Genomic DNA, 20,436 nt, shown 5'->3' on the forward strand with positions numbered 1-20,436 from the left:
TTCATATGTTAGTAGCAAGCCATCACTTTATCACAATACATTTCTCTTGCAGTTAGAATTTACCCTGTGCAGTTACAATTTGTCCTGCACAGTGAATAGATTTTCATTAAAAGATTTTAAATAAACCTTATCTTTTCTCAGTAACAATGAAGAGAAGTGGGTGTCACATTTTGCCTTTCACCTCCATCCTTGTGCATTTTGATGTAAGGCAGCAGAATGCCTTATTTAATTAAATAGGAATCTGGATTAACTCCAGCTGTGGGCCATGCAATCAGGGCTCGTGTGTGTTCAAAAAGGGGTGCTTTCCCTGGCTCATATTTCATTCCGGCATGGAAATCTGCTCTCACTCAAACCTGTCCACATGCTGCAGCAAGTGATCTTCCCTCCCTTCTGAATCATACACTTAGGCACCCCCCACTACAATTCTTTGAAGAGAAACAAAAAAGCAAACAGCTTGGCTTGTCCACTTACACTAAGTACTGTTTAATGATAAGGGGCTTTGCTTGTTCATGTATAAATCTAACATTTATTCAAGTTTATATTGTCATGACTGTAGGATCTCTTGTATTGTTTTATTCAGATTCTCTCCAGATGACCAAAATTTAATTGTCTGGTGCCAATCTCTTAAGATGAGCTTGATGCTCAGAAGTAGTTTTACCTTTCCTTAAACAGGCATATCACCATCATGAATGATAGGCACACTTTCAGTTCTTACTACTTCTCAAAGTATTTTTGCTACCATTCAAATAATAAATTATATATAAAATAAACATGATAAATCTGACTGAAGTTGCAAATCTTTTTCTTTCCTGAGAGAGGAAAATTATCACAGCCCCATATATGTATTTTGGAGAGAGTCTACTACACTCACAATATCTATGTGTTCTCAAGTCTGAATATGAGTGTGCAAATGTGTGTATAAATTAATGAACTGACACATCCATGAGAATTTGTGATCATATTTGATTTTCAATAGTCTTTCTGAGTATGTACTTTGCCCCTTTAGATGTCATCATCGATCCATGGTGGTGCTTTTGACAGAATATGTCTCAACCAACAGAAAAGACAATTGTCAAATGATGTTGCTCATTGTTCATTTTCTTAGACTGGAAATCTTTTTGCAGTAATTTGATATGGCAAGTTTTCTCAGGCTATAAGCAGAGATTCAGACTACAGATGATAATGAAAACTAAATCAGAGTTCACCATGCATAAAAGATTCTGAAACTTTGAATTTTTAAAATTTTGTAGCTTGTGTGGAGGTTACAGATGGGTAAACTCAAAACGTTTGGCCTTACCACAATATTAGATTTTCTGGCCAAACGTCACCTGCCAAAACAAACTAGAAATAAATAGCTCTCCATTTTCAGCAGAACAGAGCCATTTTCCCTCCCTTTTTTATTTCTCTTTTAGTCTTTCTTCCAATCCATCAGCATGAAAAGACTGTTGAATGAAATTCTATAAATACATCCAATTATTTTAGACTTTCTAATAAATTCCCTCAAGGACATTGTAAATGGCAATTTTGATCACCATAAATTTCCTATTTGTTGTATAGGAATATATAGTTGCATGTGGCAGGATGTTTCCTTGTATCCCGTAATGTATCCTGTAATGTCTCTGGGGGAACTGAAATTTTAGATCTCTCTTTAGTTCTTTGTTGTTTGTTTTTTTTAAAAAACAAAGAAGTAAAATTTTTCTCATTTTCTTTTTTCTCTTCAGGGTGTTATCTAATTAATTCTTGATGTTGTTCTTCACTGATTTTCCACCTACCCTTCATGCCAGTCCTTACAAAGAAACTAGTCATTATGGTACTGTCTCTATAACATTTCTCGTCAAGACAGTGGGTGAGAAAGTTTTAATGTCAGTTCTAGAATCTGCTCTGATGAGATTCTAATTAAGTTGCCAGTATAGAGAAAATTAGAAAATCACAGCAGTTTAAAGCTTAACCTTCAAGGAAGCTTGAGCAGATATGAATAACGTTATTTCTGAAAGGCAGTGTGAGTGCAGTTGCGGGCGCTAATGTGAAGCGATGCATGTTCAGTACATCATTTTTCCACACTGTTAAGTGGAACAAGTCATAGCGCAAGTGTATGTTTAAGTGCTTGAGGATCGAAGATATACTCTTATTCTTGAAGGAAAATGTGGTGACAGAGGCAGTTTAAATGAAGTCATATGGTCAAAAGTACCCTTATACCTTTTATTTGTCTCCAATCCAGGTCATGGTTGGGCTGCACCTACATCATTTCACTGTTACCAACTCTCACCAGCCATAAACAACAACCAGACAAGTTTGTATGACATCTGAATATTTGAAGTAAACTCAGATTTATGATTACACTTCTATCTAGTTTCTCACTCTGGATGGAGAGCTGTTTGTCTCAGATTTTACATCGTGTTCACCATTCTAATTTTAGCAGCATATATATAAGTTGTGGCAACTACATATATGCTTGCATTCCACTCATTTGGAGATGAGGACATCTAAAGCAAACTTTAAGTGAAAACCTGCCCATCCACATTGTTATGTATTATCATTTTATCCTTCTTCTGAGTGAATAAACATTGGAACTGCTCTGTACAGATATCTCAGTGATAACTTGCAGCTTTAACAATACTCCAGATTTTTGCCTCCACCTCTGTTTTTAATACTGCTGTGGTTTTCAACCGAAAAACCAGTGCAAGTCAGCCAGGCAATCCCATGACAAACTCCACTAAGGACTTCACAGTTAACAAAACAATGAATGAAACATCATTCTGGCACACAGAGCAGCTTTCTGCTGTCTTCTGCCGCCTTTGCTTTTTTTTTTCCCCCAAGTGGAAAAGCAACTTCAAAAACAAGGTGCTGTCATTTTAGCAAAGGAGAATTAGGACTGTGAAAGGATGAAGTGTCCTTGCACAGAAAGACTGCAGCTAAAATTGTATCAATATTCCTGTTATAAACTGATAAACACAGAGCTCCGTGAGGTCAAGTTGTACATGCTTGAGCTGACATGCCAATCTGCCAGCAGTCATATGGTTCTCATATGGCGACACGCCACAGATGCCAGGAAAATGTGAGAAGTTTCTGGCTCATTTCATTTCACTCTCCTGAATGCCATGTTTGCCTGCACACACACACACACACACACACACACACACACACATACACACACACAGAGTAGATTTTCTATTTTAAATAGAGCTGTTATAGCCCATGTATTCCCATTTTCTTAAAGGATATGCGATAACTCACCCAAACTGATTCCTGAGACTTCATAGCAAGACTTGTCTTGGAAATGAGAGCAGTTTTTTTTTCTTACAAGCCTTCAAAACACTCCCCTAGCCATTTTTAAATGACATCAAAAGACAGAATTAGAAAAAGAGACAGACAAGATAACAACACATCATATGCGAATGCATTTTGCACTCTTATAATATACATTTAGGGAAAAGAATCTGAAAAGTTTTAGTTGTCTCAAATGAGATGTCTTCTAATCTCTAACAACATTAAAACAGCTCTTATTAATGCTTGAACAGCAGCAAGTATTTCTTTCTTTGGTTCTGTTTCTTCAATGTGCATTTTTGTATCAAAAATATAATGCCTCTATCTCATGGACTGACATGATAGTACAGTAACAATTGTCTACATTCATGTTTGGTAAACAGACCAAAATTATTCATTGAGTATATAATGCACAATTTACAAATTGTTGAAATATGTATTTCTGCATCAGACCATCTTTCAAGCTTTTACATTCTTTTATGTCAGGTTCAATTGTCTTCAAGAGGAATCGTTTTCCTTTTCCTTCTTATAAACTGTTACTAAAGGGAAAAGGCTAAGACGAATATAACTACAGCCATTTTTAATGAAAAGACTTGCTTCTACAACTGAGAGCATACACTCCACCCTTGCCTCACCAAGTCCTGCTACTGTGATTTTAAATTAACTTACTTCAAACTGTTAATGGAAAAACATAAACTGGTTTTAGGCTTAATACATGAAAAACAAGAAATTCACAATGTATGTGTGTGTGTATGTGTGTGTGTGTCTCCACACACATGTAACTGTACAAGGAGTGGTGATTTCTCCATGCAGGACCATGTTTGAAATTAATTCACCTCTGGCACCTCACCTACCTTTGGTCAGAAATCCACCTCTTCAAAAACATTAAAATACCACATTTCTGACAGCCTCAAACACTTCAGATTAGTCTATAGGGAAATAATTTCTGTTTTTCCAGTGTTAAGTCTATCTTCCTTAGGATCACACTTTCTAAAAGTTCAAGAACAGTAACTTTCTCGTGTGTAAAAAGGGTAGCATTTGGTAGTAGTAGCCTCTAAATTTACAAAACCTGAACTAAAAAATTCAGAAAATTCTCTGTGCTCTGAAGATGTGAACATTTCAATAATAAACATTTAGATTTTTTTTTCATTTCCATTTACATGTCACTTGTAAATCAAGAGAAGAAGATCAGACATTAAGACAGTAGCCTACAGTTAAGGAAAAGCAGCTTTGACTCCTTGCTTGGCCTAAAGTTTCCTGCACAATCCTGCTCATTAGTCTCTACTTAACTTCCTCCCCATCCCCTTCCCCAAACCTGTTAAGGTTTGGCACTTGACCTATAAATGTAGGGAACCAGGAATGCTTCTGATATTGTGGGTTCAAATTAATGTCCTATCTGCATCCTGGTGCTGGAGAAAAGCCCTTATTGTTCTTGCCAGCACCCTAAGTTTCACGGAAGAATGAGTGCAGATGCCAGTGAGAGCATAGTTGGGCTTTGGTGCAGTCCCACATCTTGTCAACAGGGAGGCCATGACCTCAGGGCAGGGCATGTCACATACCAGAGGTCAAAGTCTCAGCTCCTGGCATGCCTCACGTGGATGCACAGACAAAAGAAAAAATAAAATGTGATATGAGAGTTCTGCAAATCCTGACATGACTTCTGTTAAGTATCTGAAAGACAAATACTAGTTGTATTAAAACTAAACCAAGTAATTTCCCTACTAAGTCGGGGAGCACTACTGGAATATGCTTCAGTAACAAATTCCTATTTTCCTTCCCTCAAACCATGGTTTTAACATTGTTTGCATAGGTCTTTCTATTTTTTTCAGGGTCTTGCCTACCTTCTCAGGCTTGTCAAGGTAACTGCCCCATAGAGATTGCTTCAAAAAAAAAAGGCTGTTCTCAATAGAATGATGAAACATTCCTGAAATATTTTTACTTGCAAGTATCATCAAAAAACAGTATTATGTGAAACAAGAGTCCTCAGTACAAGTTTGGAGTTTCCTGTTCATCTTTTTCTTGAGGTCAATATCTGTGAAAAACGTCACAAACACAAACTTGGATCTACAGTCTTTTTTAAGAAGTCTTTTTTTTTTTGGCCTAGTGTATTTACTCAATGGACCCTTGTTACTGCAATAAAAATAATAAAGAAGCTGAGGAACAGAACCCCAGTTTGTTTGTTGCTCTCTAAAACACATATATTTGCACAAATGTTTTGGAATAAACATTTGTGTTTGTGCTTGCGCAGCAATTAACAGATTGTAAATATCATCCAAAGTAAGCCATTCTCTTAGACTTATTGCATACACAACCCCTACTTGGATTTTGCTACATAAGACTTGGGTCCTGATTAGATTTCACTTTCCTTTTATAGTTAGCCATCAGTGAAGATAAAGGAGTTCTTAAATGCAGTCAGTCTGATTTAACTCAATGTACTTCCTCTTGAGATTGTATTAATGGAATCAAAACAGCAGCAGTTTCAAATATTGATTTCAGCATTGCAGACATTGTATATTGTGTATGTGCTATCAATACTATGACCTCCTTCCAGTGATCAGAACAGTTTCTGTCCCCAAACAAATGAAAATATTAGAACGTAATTCAGACGACAACAAACATTGTACATGTAGCTCTATCTTAATACTCGAATCATAATTTTTTTTAACTTAATTTGTCAAGTTCATAACTATCGCTTGAAACTTGCTGACAAGGAACCTGATAACACATCATATCAAATTCCATTTTACAACTGTTTCCTTGGAAACACAGGCATAAAAATGGGCCATGCACAATGGAACGAAATCAAAGAAATTAAAATAAACCTTAAAGAATTCCCATTAATCAGAAACTCTTTGCTTTGTTAAAATTAATGAAAAACCAGGGTTAATGAGTCTTACAATAAGAACATCATTGATCCCACATTCCCATAGACCCTACTTGTTTTGGTCCTGATCCATCAAATCACTTTAACATGTATGCAACTTTAAATACATGAGATATCCCACTCAAGAGAATGAGTCATGTGCTTAAGGTTATTCATGGACTTAAGAACTGCACAAGAGGTGCTTTGTCTCCAGAGGCTCACTGGTTATTAGAGAGAGCACATATACACAGACAAATAGATATAGATATAGATATAGATATATATGCACATTGCAGGCTATGCATACCTCCTTGGAAGCCATGCTCAAGAATAAAAATAACAAATAAAATCCTCAAGTCTTCATATACCATAAGTTATGACTTCTGATTATTTAAAACCATGAGAAGATAACTGGATAAAGGTAGGAAGACATTAATTTTAAGCAATCTGTTTATATAGGGGTATAAATTTTATTTAACATAAAAATTGCATGCCAGTTCAAGAAGAAAAATGACTTCTTTTGTTGACCTTTGGGATTTTCTTCCATAGGTTTGAAGTGACTTTAGAGTAAGATTATAGGTCACCTGATAAGAGAACTGTGCTGAGATTTACAGCTACCTTTCTAAAAATTTCCTGCCTATAAAGTTTGGTTTTGTAAATTATCAAGCAAATCAACGGTTTTCCTCCTTTTTATTGTAATCATTATGATAAAGATGGGTATGTAGATTTTTGTGCTTGCATTTGAGACCTAGCGCATCAGATTTATATGGCAGGACTATCAAAATGTAGATATTATGCTGGCAAATATATTCTTTCTCCAAGTAAAACAGTTACCATGTACCAGATAACATGTTAATTCTACCACTCCTAGGATTAAAAAAAAAAAAGCAATCTGATCAGAGGCTTTTCAGAATACTATTCGTCTTTTTTCCTGTCTACATTTAGGTAAAAATGTTAAGAATAAAGAGGGAATTTCCCTTGGGGAGTTTATTCCATATTGTACATCGAAAAGTATCTTCTGTCTTTCTGTAATATAAGTGGTATCAACAATTCACTACTAACTGATAACAAATTCTGGTTATTATATAGTATGTTCAAAGATTTCAGATCTCAAGGTATTTTGCAAAGGAGTTATTACAGTCTCATTTCTACAGACAACAAACAAACCAACTTCTCATCAGAATTATTTATTCCCCACAGATCTTAGATTTGCACTGAGGTATTTTAATTTCACAGATTTTTCAAGGATCTCACAGCAATCGGACTGTAATGGATATCTTACTTGACCTAGGCGCAGTAAAGAAGAGATAAAACTTAAGCTTGCAAAGGGAAAGATATCTAATATAAAGAAGAAAATAGGTACCAAATGCTGTTGAAAATGAAGCCCCTTTAGTGTGAGTGCTTCAATTTCGGCATACAAGTCCTGAGACAAGGAGAGAAAATTCATAAATACTTGAATGTTCACTTTTTCTACCTTTTCTCTTTCCCCATGTAGTTAATAAATGTTAAAAGTACTCACCTATCTCTCATGAAACTTTTTTTCACAGTATTTTTTCCTCATTAGCAGAAAATGTGGAATATTTTAATCACGATTTTGTACTCATGAGAATTTATAATCAGATATCATATAGTTGATATTTCTTTGGTAGTATACATCCAACTTTCCAGAGTTCACCCCCAGTTTTAGAAGTTTTTTCTTATATCTCTTAATGAAACCAAACCTTCCTTCCCCAAAAATCATGACTATTATTTTTTTCTTGAATCTTATCTATTCTTTGCATAGCAAGTTGACCCTTAAACTTTTGAGATAAAAGCTATCTCTCACTAAATATTTGTAAAATGTCTGCTAACCTTCACATCTCCTTGACACAAGTTAATGCATAAGAATTTGCATTAATTATTTCAAAACTCCAGAATCTGACTCCTTTTTTTTTCTTTTTTTTTTTTTTTTTTGCCTATTGTTATGTTTACTTTCACTTCAACAGCAGCCAGCTGCAACAAATCTGATTTCCAGAGCCTTAGGATAAATGGCTGAAGGTGTAAAACATCTCAAAGTCTCTTGAAATTGAGTTATTTATTATCTATTCCCTTATTCTTGTGTAGAGTGGCACTCTATTATTAATGTTCTCAAATGTTTTTTTACTGCTGTTTTCCTCCCATGATTTCTGGCAAAATTTGTACATATAAGTGGAATACTGTGTGATTTTTGTTAAAGTTAAACTTAAATCAGGTATATATAACATGAAGAAAACCATGAAATGCAGTTGCTAATTGTCACTGTTGGCATAAATTCAAATTGGCCAAGAAGGGACGCATGGGAAAGTGTTCTTCTTAACTGCCCTCACAGTTAAATGTGAATGCAGTTTCAGTGTTTGCTAACTAAAGGTTTAGAACAGGATTTGAAACTGTTTTAATAGAAGTCAATAGGAATTCGTGCCAACTGTAGAGAGAATCCTGAGAGTGCCCAGTTTCTTTATTTCATAGGACCTAACTTTACATAAGGTTTAATGCTCATTCTTGGAGATCTTCTAAGAACCAAAAGAATGTTATTACTTGCACAGTAGAGAAATACCTTTGTATTTCTTGGTTGCTAATAGGTGGCAACAGCAGGCAAACTGAGGGTTCAACCCATGGATTTAATTTTAGCAGTTGCTAAAATATGGGTACATGCTTCAATGAAGAACGTGTCTTCTCACAACTGCACATGGCTATCACTGTTTATAGCAAAAGTTACTGGTACTCAGAGATAATTTTGTGTTGAGAGATGTGCCAAATTCAGCATGTATATGCTTGAATATTTCTGGAAAATTGCAAAATTAATCCCAGTTGAATATAGGATTTAATATAGAGCTGCCGTCTCCTACCAGGGACTAGAGTGGTTTTTTTCTAGCATAGTGGCTTTTGGTCTCTTTCTAGTTATTTTCAAATTTTATCCTACACATTGTGCCAAATAAGTGAAATGAACAGTTTCAGAAGGCTTTAAATTATGTTAGCAACTAAATATGTGTACAGCAGATTTCTGTAAAAATCATAAGGCCTTTTTTCCCTGGAAGTCCAACAGAAAAGATTTTAGGACTCCTGTTGGACATTTCAGTCTTTTTTTGAGACTTAGTTTTACTGAGATTTCTGTTGGCCCTCTTTCCTCACCTTGTTTCTTCCTCTTCAGCTGAAACATTTATATCTCAGGAGCATGTAACATTCCCCACCTGTGTGGGAACTATCAGCAGTGTGGGAGCTGCCTTTTACCTCCTGATCCCAAAGCAAATTGGTTTTCCAAATTCTCTGTGAGTTCTACAGGGTAATGATGTGGCTGCCCAAAATCTGTAGAAGGATCTCCAGTGTAGGATAAAATGATGTAGACCATCAGCAAAGAACTTCCTATGTTTAATCCTACAAGACTCCAGACCTCTTGGTATGACAGGAAAGAGAACTGCAGTCACTGTCCATGTAACACCATCAGGAATCTCCCCATGCAAAATGTGCTTGGTATCAAATCACCAAAATTACACAGATAGACTTTTTTTTTAAAAAAAAATCCACTGCCTCTCACGTCTCTTTTGTTACTTAGTTTCTGAACCTTCTTCCCTGTCTCTTGGTCCTTAAGCATTTAGCTAGTCACACCTTAAGGAGAGTGATTCACGATGACTGAGAAAGTCAAAAGTCACTAAATTACCAAAGGAATGAAGTATTAAAATAAAATCTCCCTAAAGGTTGTTGATTTCTAATTTTATGTGCAGAGAGGAGGGGCGGTGGGGAAGGTTTTGCTTTTCCCTTAATTCTGCCATATTGTCTGATTCACAGCCGGAGACAAACTGAAATGGCCATCTGGTTGATGTGCATACAAAAGGAGTGGTTTGCCAGACAAAGAAAGTACCTTTTATCATACAAAGCAATGCATCTCCTCTTATCAGGCTTCCATTCTGTGGCTCTGGTGGAGCTGCAGGTAGGTAGGAGCAGACCCTATATACCACCCAGATGTAGCCCCTGCTGTTAAAATAGTAATGCAAGGGCATAACAGTCCAAGGGCTCTGTGGTACATTCATAACATGAAATATACTGCCATCAAACTGAGTATTTTCAGCTCCTGGTTTCTGATTTTAGCTAAACCATTCCGAGTTCACTAATTTTCTCCTATCACAGGAGCAATTACAGCATTTTATGTTCAAATAATGATTAGAAATCAGGCTGGGACCACTGTGTAAATGGACCTTTCTAAATAGGGACATGTTTTTTGTAGCTATTTAATACTGTCCACAAATGTATCTGTCTACTTTTTGGGATGGTAATTCTGTGTCCACATGCATAAAAGAAAAAATTGCATAAAAACATCCTGGTTTTGCCCAATATCAACTTTTGCATTTTTAATCAACACACCTGACTACTTTCAAATGGACACTCCATACTAGTTTGATTTAATCTATATTTTAGTTTATAATGCTAATTGCAGTGTATACACCACTCAGACAAGACATGTCCCAGAAATTTTAAAAGAAAAATTGACAGTAGAACATTATGATAGCCATTCTGCTTTCATGGTGATAGCTGAACAGAGGAATGTAAGAAATTCATGTTAGTTCACATGCACAAGATATCTGCTGTCTTTATGACTTATTTTCCCCCTCTATGAGGTACATTCATTAGATGAAAGACAGTCATATGTATGAAGCACTGGCATTGTTGATCAAAATCAATCCTTTATTTCAATTTTCTCATCCTCTCTTCTCCATTTAAACCTCCTGCTCTTGATACTGGACTCTGTTGACCTCCTCTTAAGGGGGTTTTTCATTGCCTTTGCTGAGATGATAACTAGGGAAGTAGAACATCCCATTTCCCCATAAAGCTGTCCAGGGAACTGGAATGGAAATTGCCCTGAACTGCCAATGGAAGAGACTCCACTCCTGAGAGTGGGTTGTTTGATGCTGCTATTCCCCTTCTCCCGATTTCCTTTCATTTTAAATGATTTGTAAAAAAGATTGAAGCAACATGTTTTTCTAACTAGAATGAGGGTCAAAGAGATAAAGCCAGCAGACAAACAAAAGAAGGGTAGGGAGTGATCCCACATTTCTAGGCATTGTTGGGAAGTTCATTTCCCTGGTATGTGGCAGGCATGGCAATATTATTAAATGTTCCCCAGGCAACAATTGCTAGGCTCCAAATTCTGTATTTTTATTCCAGAAAACAAAACATTTTCCTTTTACAATCAACTTCCCTTCCATCAATACATAACAAAATAAAAGCTGTTTCATTTCAGACAGTGACTTTCACTGTATTTATGCTGTTGTGATATAAGGTCATATTAAAACAAGGAACAATCAACTTAAAGATTTATCACAGAATATGGGAGTGTAATTGCGGAAAATATTCCAGTAAGATTTTACAGGTCCAATGCATTATTTTGAAATAAATGTGCACAAAGGATGTCTTGAAAGATGTTACTGAATTGTAAGTGTCAGTCATGCAAGAAGTAGAGATTTAAAAGCAGTCTTTGTATTCACAGGTCCATGACACAAAGTCCCTATTTGGAATGCGATGAAAGAACATTCAAGGACAAAAGCGTTTCTGGCCCTAAATTTCCCTTCACTTCATTCAATTATCTAGAAACCTATCCTTTTCTTCTCCTCATAATATATTACTTTAAATTTCTATGGATTAAGTGAAACTTCCCTTTGTTGGGGAAAGCCCTCCAGATTTCTCAGCCATACAGTGGCAAATTTCAATTGGGCCAGGCTTTTTTCCATTGATCTAATGCACGTGTGTATTGAAATGTGCTGTGTATTACGTGTCATGCATTGTCACCCACTGAACAAGTAAACCCATTCATTATACTCAAACCACTCTCTGAAGGTGATTTCACATTCCTTTTCCCATGCAGGGACCCCTTCAAGCCTCTCCTCCAACAGGAAATAGTGTCCTTGTAGAGATCCTCTGAAGATCATGGTAGGAGAAAACAAACTCTACAATAACGGCTCTCCTCACTGTAGGTAGGGGCTGGGGCTTGTCAACCAAATTACCTGATTTGGACTTTGCCCTCTTTACCACTGGAGCAAAGCAGACTTCCCTGCTACTCCCTTTGTGATCATCATGAGAAACGAACAGAAAATAAAATACAGTGAGGAGGTAGCTGAAGACAGAAAATTACCAGGGTTTAGCTACAATTTAGAGAGATCCCAATTTGTGTTGCTTGTAGCAAGTGCATTATTTTTTCAAAATAATCAAGTTCCAAAATCTTAGTGACCAATGTATAAATGTCTCACCATGCAGGTTGGTTGCCATAATAAAGATATCAGGTATTCAGATGTTTTGACAAGGTCCACACAAGAACCTCAAGCTTATAGTATTGTATTTAGTATTTTACACTGTTATATCAGCTCTGTTTTGGAAACTGCATCATAGGAAATGCCCCTGCGATACTCAGATGTTTCCCTGGGTTGTTGTTCTGAATGAACTGGACGCTAGCAGCACAGTCAGCTGTGAGAAGATTCAGTTCTGGGAGAAGTTGCTCATACACCTGATCTGCTGTGCTCCCTGTTATCACGTAACAGGAAAAAGCAGTGCAAGACCTTATAATCCCAATGAAACTTCTCAACTGAGAAAGCAGAAACCCTCAGGAGTTTCTCTCTAAAATTCCCTCCTCGTTCTCCTAGCAGCACCTCTTTTTTTGTCAGATCAAGGTTTTGCCACTACCTCTTTATCCAACCCCCAGATTGCTGGAGCAGCAAAATACCATTTTGCCAGGTCAAAACAATGGGCTTACACTGGGCCATTTCTGTCACAGTCTCTTGGCACCTGTGTACTCGTGAGAGGGAGCATAGCTCTTCTCCCATGCATGCAAAAAGTCACGTTGGTAGAGAGGAACAGAGGTAGCTAGTGCAAAGGCAACCTATATATTTGTTTTGAAGGCATAAAATGTGCAAGCCAGGATGGTCAGCTATATGTGCAAAATCAGTCAGATGGAACAGAAACCTGGAGTTTAAAATGTGACCCATGCTCCACACCCAATCAAAAAATAAAATACAAAAGAAGTGCCTTTGATAACGCTCTGTTTTACAGAGACGTATGTGCCAAGGACTTATTCAGACCCAGCGAAGTTGTTGAAAAGACTCACTGCTGTTAACAGACTTTGAACCAGGCCAAAAGACTTTCTAGAATATTTCACGAGTAACGAAGCTAAAAATGAGTAGCTGGAAAGGCTAAGGGCGACAGGGACATTTTAAAATGTGGTGGTAGAAAACCAAACATGCAAGCAAGCAAACCGAGAAAGACAGTGACCATCTGCCACACGGAGCAGGGACGCAGACGTCGATCCACTTCTTGTACCAAAGCAGGCCAGGAAGATCTTGGGGCAGGATCCCGCGGGCAGGAGGAAGGCTGCCCTTCACTTCCTCTGTCACCTCTCAGTGTGTCCTTCTTGCTTCAGCCTGGCAATAGAGCTTCAGCCTGGAAGTTCTCATGTGCAAGCTTGGAAACAGTGACAAGCACATTACTTTATATTCCTCTAAAAAGAAAGAAGCCATAAAAATTAAGGACACCATAAAAGGACAGCATAAAAAATAAGTATAAAAAGTAGAAAGAATTAGGAAAAATAAAGGAATGGATATGTGTCTTCATCACCATTTTCAGATAAGCTCACCTAAGACCCTTGGCTACTCATGCAGTTGCACAAATGACAGAAAACACCTGGCAGGTACTACTCTGCCTGTATGAGGGAGGAAATAGGGCATTTGGAGGTGCTGGTGGTGTGGGTGTTGGCCAGGGACGGACAGAGTGCTTCAGAGAGTCTGACCCCAGCAGACTGATCCTGTAAGGTACTGATCCACCCTGTCAGGGCTGTTGGGATTCTTGCAGGATTGGGCCCTCAATGCCTATACTTTATAAATAGTCATGGCAAAAGGGCCATAGTCAGATATTCATACAAAAACAGGGAAACGAGAATCACTGTAATTAGCAGTAGATGTGGAATTTTTAGCATAAATGGGAAAACCCAGCATTTAATACATACCGCAAGGTTCATTTGCAGCCATATAATTGCTGTAAGCTAATGCCTGATAAACCCTGCCTAAATTGTGTTTTTATTATATTTATTTTATTATATATCTGTATTTACTCTGACAAAAGTTGGACAAACTTGTCCAAAAGACTAGGGGTCCATTTTATGTGCTTGGGTGTCCAAGCACCTGCCAGCTGTTTGTCCCTTGAATTGAGGACATCATGTTTTCAATTTCCTTCAATAAAGCTATGAATCTGGCAATTTGCTGGCCTGCTTCAGCTAAACAGAAAGGACAATTTGAGAAAGATCATAGTTCAGGCTCAGTCAGACGGAAACGATTGAAAACAGAGAGCTGGCTGCTATGTTTCCCCAATGCAGCTTGCTGTCGCAGTTTGACTGACAAACTGACTTTTTTGAGGTGCTCATGCCCATTTCAGTCAGAGTTTATTGAAGGTGATTTTGATCTTCTCCATGAGGCCACAGCAGCGGCCATGCCATCTGTCACCTTGATTGCATCGTGGATTCTCTGGAGAGAGTGCGATGGCTCCTGATCATTTACAGATTGTGCTGCTTTCGCCTCCATAAGGACCACATGCACAGAGCCAGATGGTGAACATACACGCTTATTATAAGTCTTTATCTCTGTGCAGGAAGGAGAGGCACCATTAGATCTCCCTCAGGAGCTCCGCTCCTCTCTACCATCATGCTGCTCTTCAGCAAATACAGTCTTCTTCAGCTGTCATCAACCTACCTCTGAAAATTAAAAAAATAAACAATAATTCCATCAGCGCAGGCACGAGACGTACAGACACTGCCACAAAGCAGCTCCCCCCGCCCCTTCCCCCGGCACACACACACACTCGGGCTCCTGCGACTGTCAGCGTTAGGTGGAAACAAGTTTGTTCGCGAAAAGACAGTTAATGTGCAATTAGGAGAGACTTCTTTGTGAAAATAAAGCAATGCCATCCTGGTTGTTCTTGGCACATTTTTAATTCAACGCGTTCTCTCTCTTTAAAGCAAAGCCTCAGTGCTGTTTTTCCAAAGGCAGCTTTGTGTTTGTGTCTGTGTTTCTCCTGTCAGAGAGCAGTGATGGGATTCTGGTTGCCACGGGTTGCGTGGCTGAAATCTGACTGTCGGAGCTGGGGAAAGGAATGGGCTGCAGGGAGCTGTGCTGGGGCTGGGGCCTGTTGGGTGAGGCAGTAGGGCAGCCACCAGAGAGGCGATGGCAAATGCTGTGTATCAGTGGGCCACTGTAAATAGATTTGTTGAGTCCTCTCAGCAAAGAACGATCCTACAGTCACTCTTTGCTGAGGGAGAGGGGAGGTTTGGCAGCCTGCACATAGCAAAGACACTCACCTCAACTCGTTTAATACATGTACCACACACATGACCTCAGGTAGGGGTTGGCAGATTGCACAGTTTGAGTGTTTCTATCTCTGAGAGTTCCGTTTTGTTTTTGCAGTTTCTGCATAACAAACGCTTAATTCCTGGTAACACAGTTTTTCCTTGTTAGCTGCTGTGTTTACACTAAGTTGCAGTTCCTCCTTTAAAGAACTGTAATTATTAAATTTCAAAATCCTAGCAGAAGAACCATTGCAGATACACATTTCTGGGCTTTGCCAAGCACAGAGCATCCTTCAGAGTGAAAACCTGGCCTACTTCCAACTACAGTGTCTTTCCTGAAGCACACGGAGATTAATTTGTTTGTTTCTTTCTTAAAAGTGCTTCTTTTCTGAAGACTGAATGTCAGGCAGATAAGATTCAGACACGAGACTGACACCTTCCAAAATGCTAAGGGAACTTGTTAAGGTCACTATCCCAGATACGGGGATAAAAATCAGGAAAATGAAAAGTAATGGATTAAGAAAGATGAGGGTGATAGATGAAGATATCATCAGTTACATTGATTTTTCTTCGCTTTTTCTCTTTTCGTGTAAAAACAGGGCTCATATCAATGTTGTCTATGATTTCTCTGTATTAATCACTGGTAGAAATACTACAGTTGTTAAGTAACTTCTACTACAGGAAAACTTCAGCTTCAATATGCTGAGATTCCACTCCACTTTTCCCTTTATTCAAATAATGGGGAAAAGAAATGCACGTTTTCTTAAAAAATAGTAGATATCTCCACAGGTAAAGCCATGTTTAAATGCTAGCTTTGGCATCTCTCACAGATGACAGCAAATCCTTTTTTTCCTCCTACTTTCAATTAACTTACTGTATCAAATTTCCAATTTTGGCACAAAGCTTTTAAGATTTTACAGAGTCATTCCCCATACTTTGTGTTTCAGACCCTGGATGCTGTGGCATCAAAAGACAAAAAAAAATGACCTTTTCCTCACAAATTGAAAACAAGGCTTCAGTGAAATTAAATAAGGAAAAACACATGCATAAGCTTACTGTATACCAGTCATAAACTTATATCAGGGCATTGTATTAGTTGTTTTACAGGATTGTGTAGGCTACTAGGTGATCCTGGTGTTAGATTTTGTGAATTTGTAATTCCACTAGAAAATATAAGGCCTCTACGTGGTATTACAAGTGCAGTACATAGAAAAATCCCTGTGATAACTAGCAATTTTTTCTACCTTCTTTTGTCTAGGTCTGTCCATCCCTAGTATCCCTTCCAAATTAGGCTACCATGTGGCTATCATGTATCCCCTCTGCGGATAGAATTATAGATTGTGTTCAAAATCTCTGATTAATCTGATTAAGCTAGTGAGTGACTAATCCTTTAATCTCTTTGAGAGCACTGTTATGTCTGCTGTGTGTCAGATTTGTAACTAGTAATCAGTTAAGCAAATGCTAAAAGTTAAGCAAAAACTATTTTGGACCCACTTTAGCCGCTGCTTTTGGTTAGTGACCTTTATAGTTGAAATTGTGTGGAGAACATGAGTGAGAAGAAGAAATTGCCCGTGGTGGCAAATCTTGCAGTTGCAAGCATATCAGTCGCAAGGACCAAGTTGCTGGGGCTCCCCTAGTCTTCAGTTAATTACAAATAAACAGGTAACTTCCCCTTTGCTTTGCTTCTTTTGCTCTGCAAAGCAAATACAACACATGGTTTCTGTGTATTTATAATTTAGAAAGGAAATTCTGTTGCTAAGTAATTTCCAACTGTTTGATTAACTCTTTCTGTTCACTAAAGTCATCATTACTGTGCTCGTTTTTGATGGGATACAGTTAATTTTCTTCATAGTAGCTGGTATGGGGTTATGTTTTGTATTTGTGCTGGAAACGGTGTTGATAATTCAGGGTTGTTTTCAGTGTTATTGATCAGTGCTTACACACATTCAAAGCCTTTTCTGCTGCTCACCCCACCCACCAGTGAGCAGGGTGGGGGGTGCACAAGGAGCTGTGAGGGGACACAGCCGGGACGGCTGATCCTAACTGACCACAGGGATATTCCATCCCATCTGGCATCATGCTCAGCGTATAGACCTGGGGGAAGAAGAAAGTGGGTGACATTAGGAGTGATGGTGTTCGTCCTCCCGAGTCACCGTTACGTCTGATGAAGCCCTGCTTCCCGGGGATGACTGAACACCTGCCTGCCCTTGGGAAGCAGTGAATGAATTCCTTGTTTTGCTTTGCTTGTGTGCATGCAGCTTTTGCTTTACCTATTAAACTGTCTTAAACTCAACCCACAAGTTTTCTCACTTTAAGTCTTCTGATTCTCTCCCCCATCCCACTGGGGTGGGGTAAGTGAGTGGCTGTGTGGGGTTTAGTTGCCAGCTGGGGCTAAACTACAATTGCAAAACCTTTACCTGAGCAAACACAGACACATTTTAAAAGCTGCACTAAAAAAAACCCAAAACAGTTTCACCTTAATAAAAGTAAACTGTGTGGAAGGAGATTTGGGGCAGGGGAAGGAAAATGTGCAATCTTCATATAAAAAAAAATGTGTAGACCTATTGCTGGCAGATGTAGAAGCATCAAGTCAATATGGTAACAAGGATCAATATGCCCTCAGGCAAGATATGACTATGACAATGCTGAATGCATGTATAAATTTACCACTCCATCTAGCTGCCTAGGAATAAATTCAACCGTGCAGAGAGAAGTGAATCTTGAACCTGATATGAAGCTCAGAGAGGTGGCCAGGGCACCAGGTGACATTCGAGGGGCTCAGTGGGAATATTCCAGAGGACCTGGCCCTTAGCACTATCCTTCATGTTATCACCCAGGTCCATAGTCCCCACAGTAGTACCCACTGGGAATGCACAAGGTATGTTCAGTCTGATTTTCATGGGGGCTACATCCCGAACTGGCTTTTCCTGGTATTTTATATTTACAAATTATTTCATCCAGACAATCCTTCACTCCTAGATAAGCCACCTGAGTGGAGGGGGGGGTTGATCCTGTGTCACAGAGGCAGCAGAATGTTTCTTGAATACCTCCTTTCAGTCATTTTCTTTGGGGAGGGCAGCAACTTACAGGCAGCTGATGATTGGCAGAGTAAAACTTGTGGTGAAATGACCATGTTTGCTCACTTTGTAGGAGAGATCATCCAGGCCTGTCCAAAACTCCAAAAAAATGCAGAAACACTAGATTTCTGTAAACCCACTAATATAATGACTTTTCAAGGAAACCTTGTATGAAGAACATCCATTGCTTACCATCACAAATAAAAACATTATAGCACTAGAGGTCTTTTATATTTTATTTTTTGAAGAATATCTTTAAACGTGGTTATTTTGCCTCAATAAAAAAGAGAGTAAGTCAAGTAGACACGAGAAATATCTAACAAGGAACATGAGCACAAGAGATTTTAGGCCAGGTTCTTCTTTGGATGCACAAGCTGGTCTCCCACAGATTTCTATGACAGCCACATTGACAGCAGTGGGAATCAAGCATACTCATCCAAGGGCGTAATTTGGCCCATAATGTATGAGGTTTGTCCAGCTTGTAAAAGCAGCAAGCAGTGTATTACAAATACTGCCTGTGTGTAGCTTACTGGGGGTTTAAATCCTCAGTGGCATTTCCTGTGCCTCTAAAATACATTTGATAAAAATAGCAGAGGCTGCTCGACTCAGTACCTGTTGAAAGAACAGACCTGCTAAAAAAATTAAAATTTGTTGCAACAAGGTTATCCATTTAACAGGTTTCTACTTGAATAACCAAACGATCCTCATTTTATAGCCTCGCTAAAGCCCTGGTGTATCCACTAGACAAAGTCTGATATTTTCCATCCTTGATTCTTAAACCTGTCTTTGCAAATGTTTTCTACCCCTGCTTGCAGCAATTTCTTTTCAGCCGTACAGTGATAATGGCTTATGTAATTATGACTTTGTACTCGAGCTGAACTCCCTATGGATGTTTAGACTCTTATTATCTTTAACCTCACCCACCTCTGTCAATGAACTCTCACCTCAGTGGCTTGTTGGAAGGATTAGCTGGTGGCTGAGAGGACAGCAGGGTGGTTATGGGGCCTGGAAGTTGGGCAGGCAGTTCATTAACCCTTAATGGGGTATGATCACCCCCATCCCATGAAAGGGAAGACTGGAAAAGGTCCTTTTCTCTCCACTTCTGCCAAGTTGACTGGCATCACTAGAAGCTGTTTGCAGCCACCTCTGAGAATCTAATCCACTCAAATGTGAGTTTGGGGATCAAGCTCACCAGGCTGCGGTTTTGCTTTGCTAAGAGATCCCATGTACTGCTTGGGAGACCTTGACAAGCTGTTGTTGTTGTTATTATTTTTCAGTTCCCATAAGATTAATTCCCACTTTTTTCCTTGCCCAGATGCACTGGACAAGAGATTCAGGGAGCTCTCATGAATATTAACTGCTCACCCTAGGATGTTATTTGCCTTCTCCTTCACCCCTTCTTTCTCTTGCATATACTTTCAACCCGTGCCATTAACAGCAGCAGTAGAAGAAGTGTCCCCATAGCAGTGAGGTAAGGCTTCCTTCTGGCTAAAAACGTGGTTTGGGAAACTGGTGAACTCATCACAGGCTGGTCCTTGTAACAGGAACAGAAAAGTCCTGTCACTACGAGGGACTGATCCCCCAGTCTGAGCTGACTGTACTGAAGTCAATGAAAAAAGTAGGTTTGAATCCAAGTAAAACATAGTTTAAAGCTATTAAATGGAAAATTTTTCAAACCCTGCTGAAGCTTTTTGCTCATTCTGAGGTTTCTTAGTTCTTTTAAAATAATTTTCCCTTTTTATAGCTATATTGCCCATTATATGAGAAATAAAAATCAAAGCAGAAATGTTACAGTAGAAGTTTTCTGAAACTGAACAACAACAGGAGGTGTGATTTGTAAAATTTTTGACAATTAGTTTGAGATCTCGGTCCAATTTCTTCTGGCCATATTAAACACTGAA

General features: G+C 38.6%; 1 long non-coding RNA gene across 2 annotated transcripts in view; it reads left to right on the plus strand.

Annotated features, from left to right (window-relative positions):
• The first annotated feature begins 6,146 nt into the window (after positions 1 to 6,146).
• LOC108496104 overlaps positions 6,147 to 20,436 on the plus strand; it is a 39,885-nt gene continuing 25,595 nt past the window's right edge. The window contains exons 1-2 of one of the 2 annotated variants that reach the window (XR_001874323.1): positions 6,147 to 6,548; positions 19,851 to 20,006. This is a non-coding gene — a long non-coding RNA (uncharacterized LOC108496104). The remainder of the gene's footprint in view (positions 6,549 to 19,850; positions 20,007 to 20,436) is intronic. The other variant, XR_001874322.1, reaches the window with a different exon arrangement.

This window comes from Lepidothrix coronata, unplaced genomic scaffold, assembly GCF_001604755.1.
Source record: "Lepidothrix coronata isolate B3197 unplaced genomic scaffold, Lepidothrix_coronata-1.0 Scaffold36, whole genome shotgun sequence".
Classification (NCBI taxonomy): domain Eukaryota; kingdom Metazoa; phylum Chordata; class Aves; order Passeriformes; family Pipridae; genus Lepidothrix; species Lepidothrix coronata.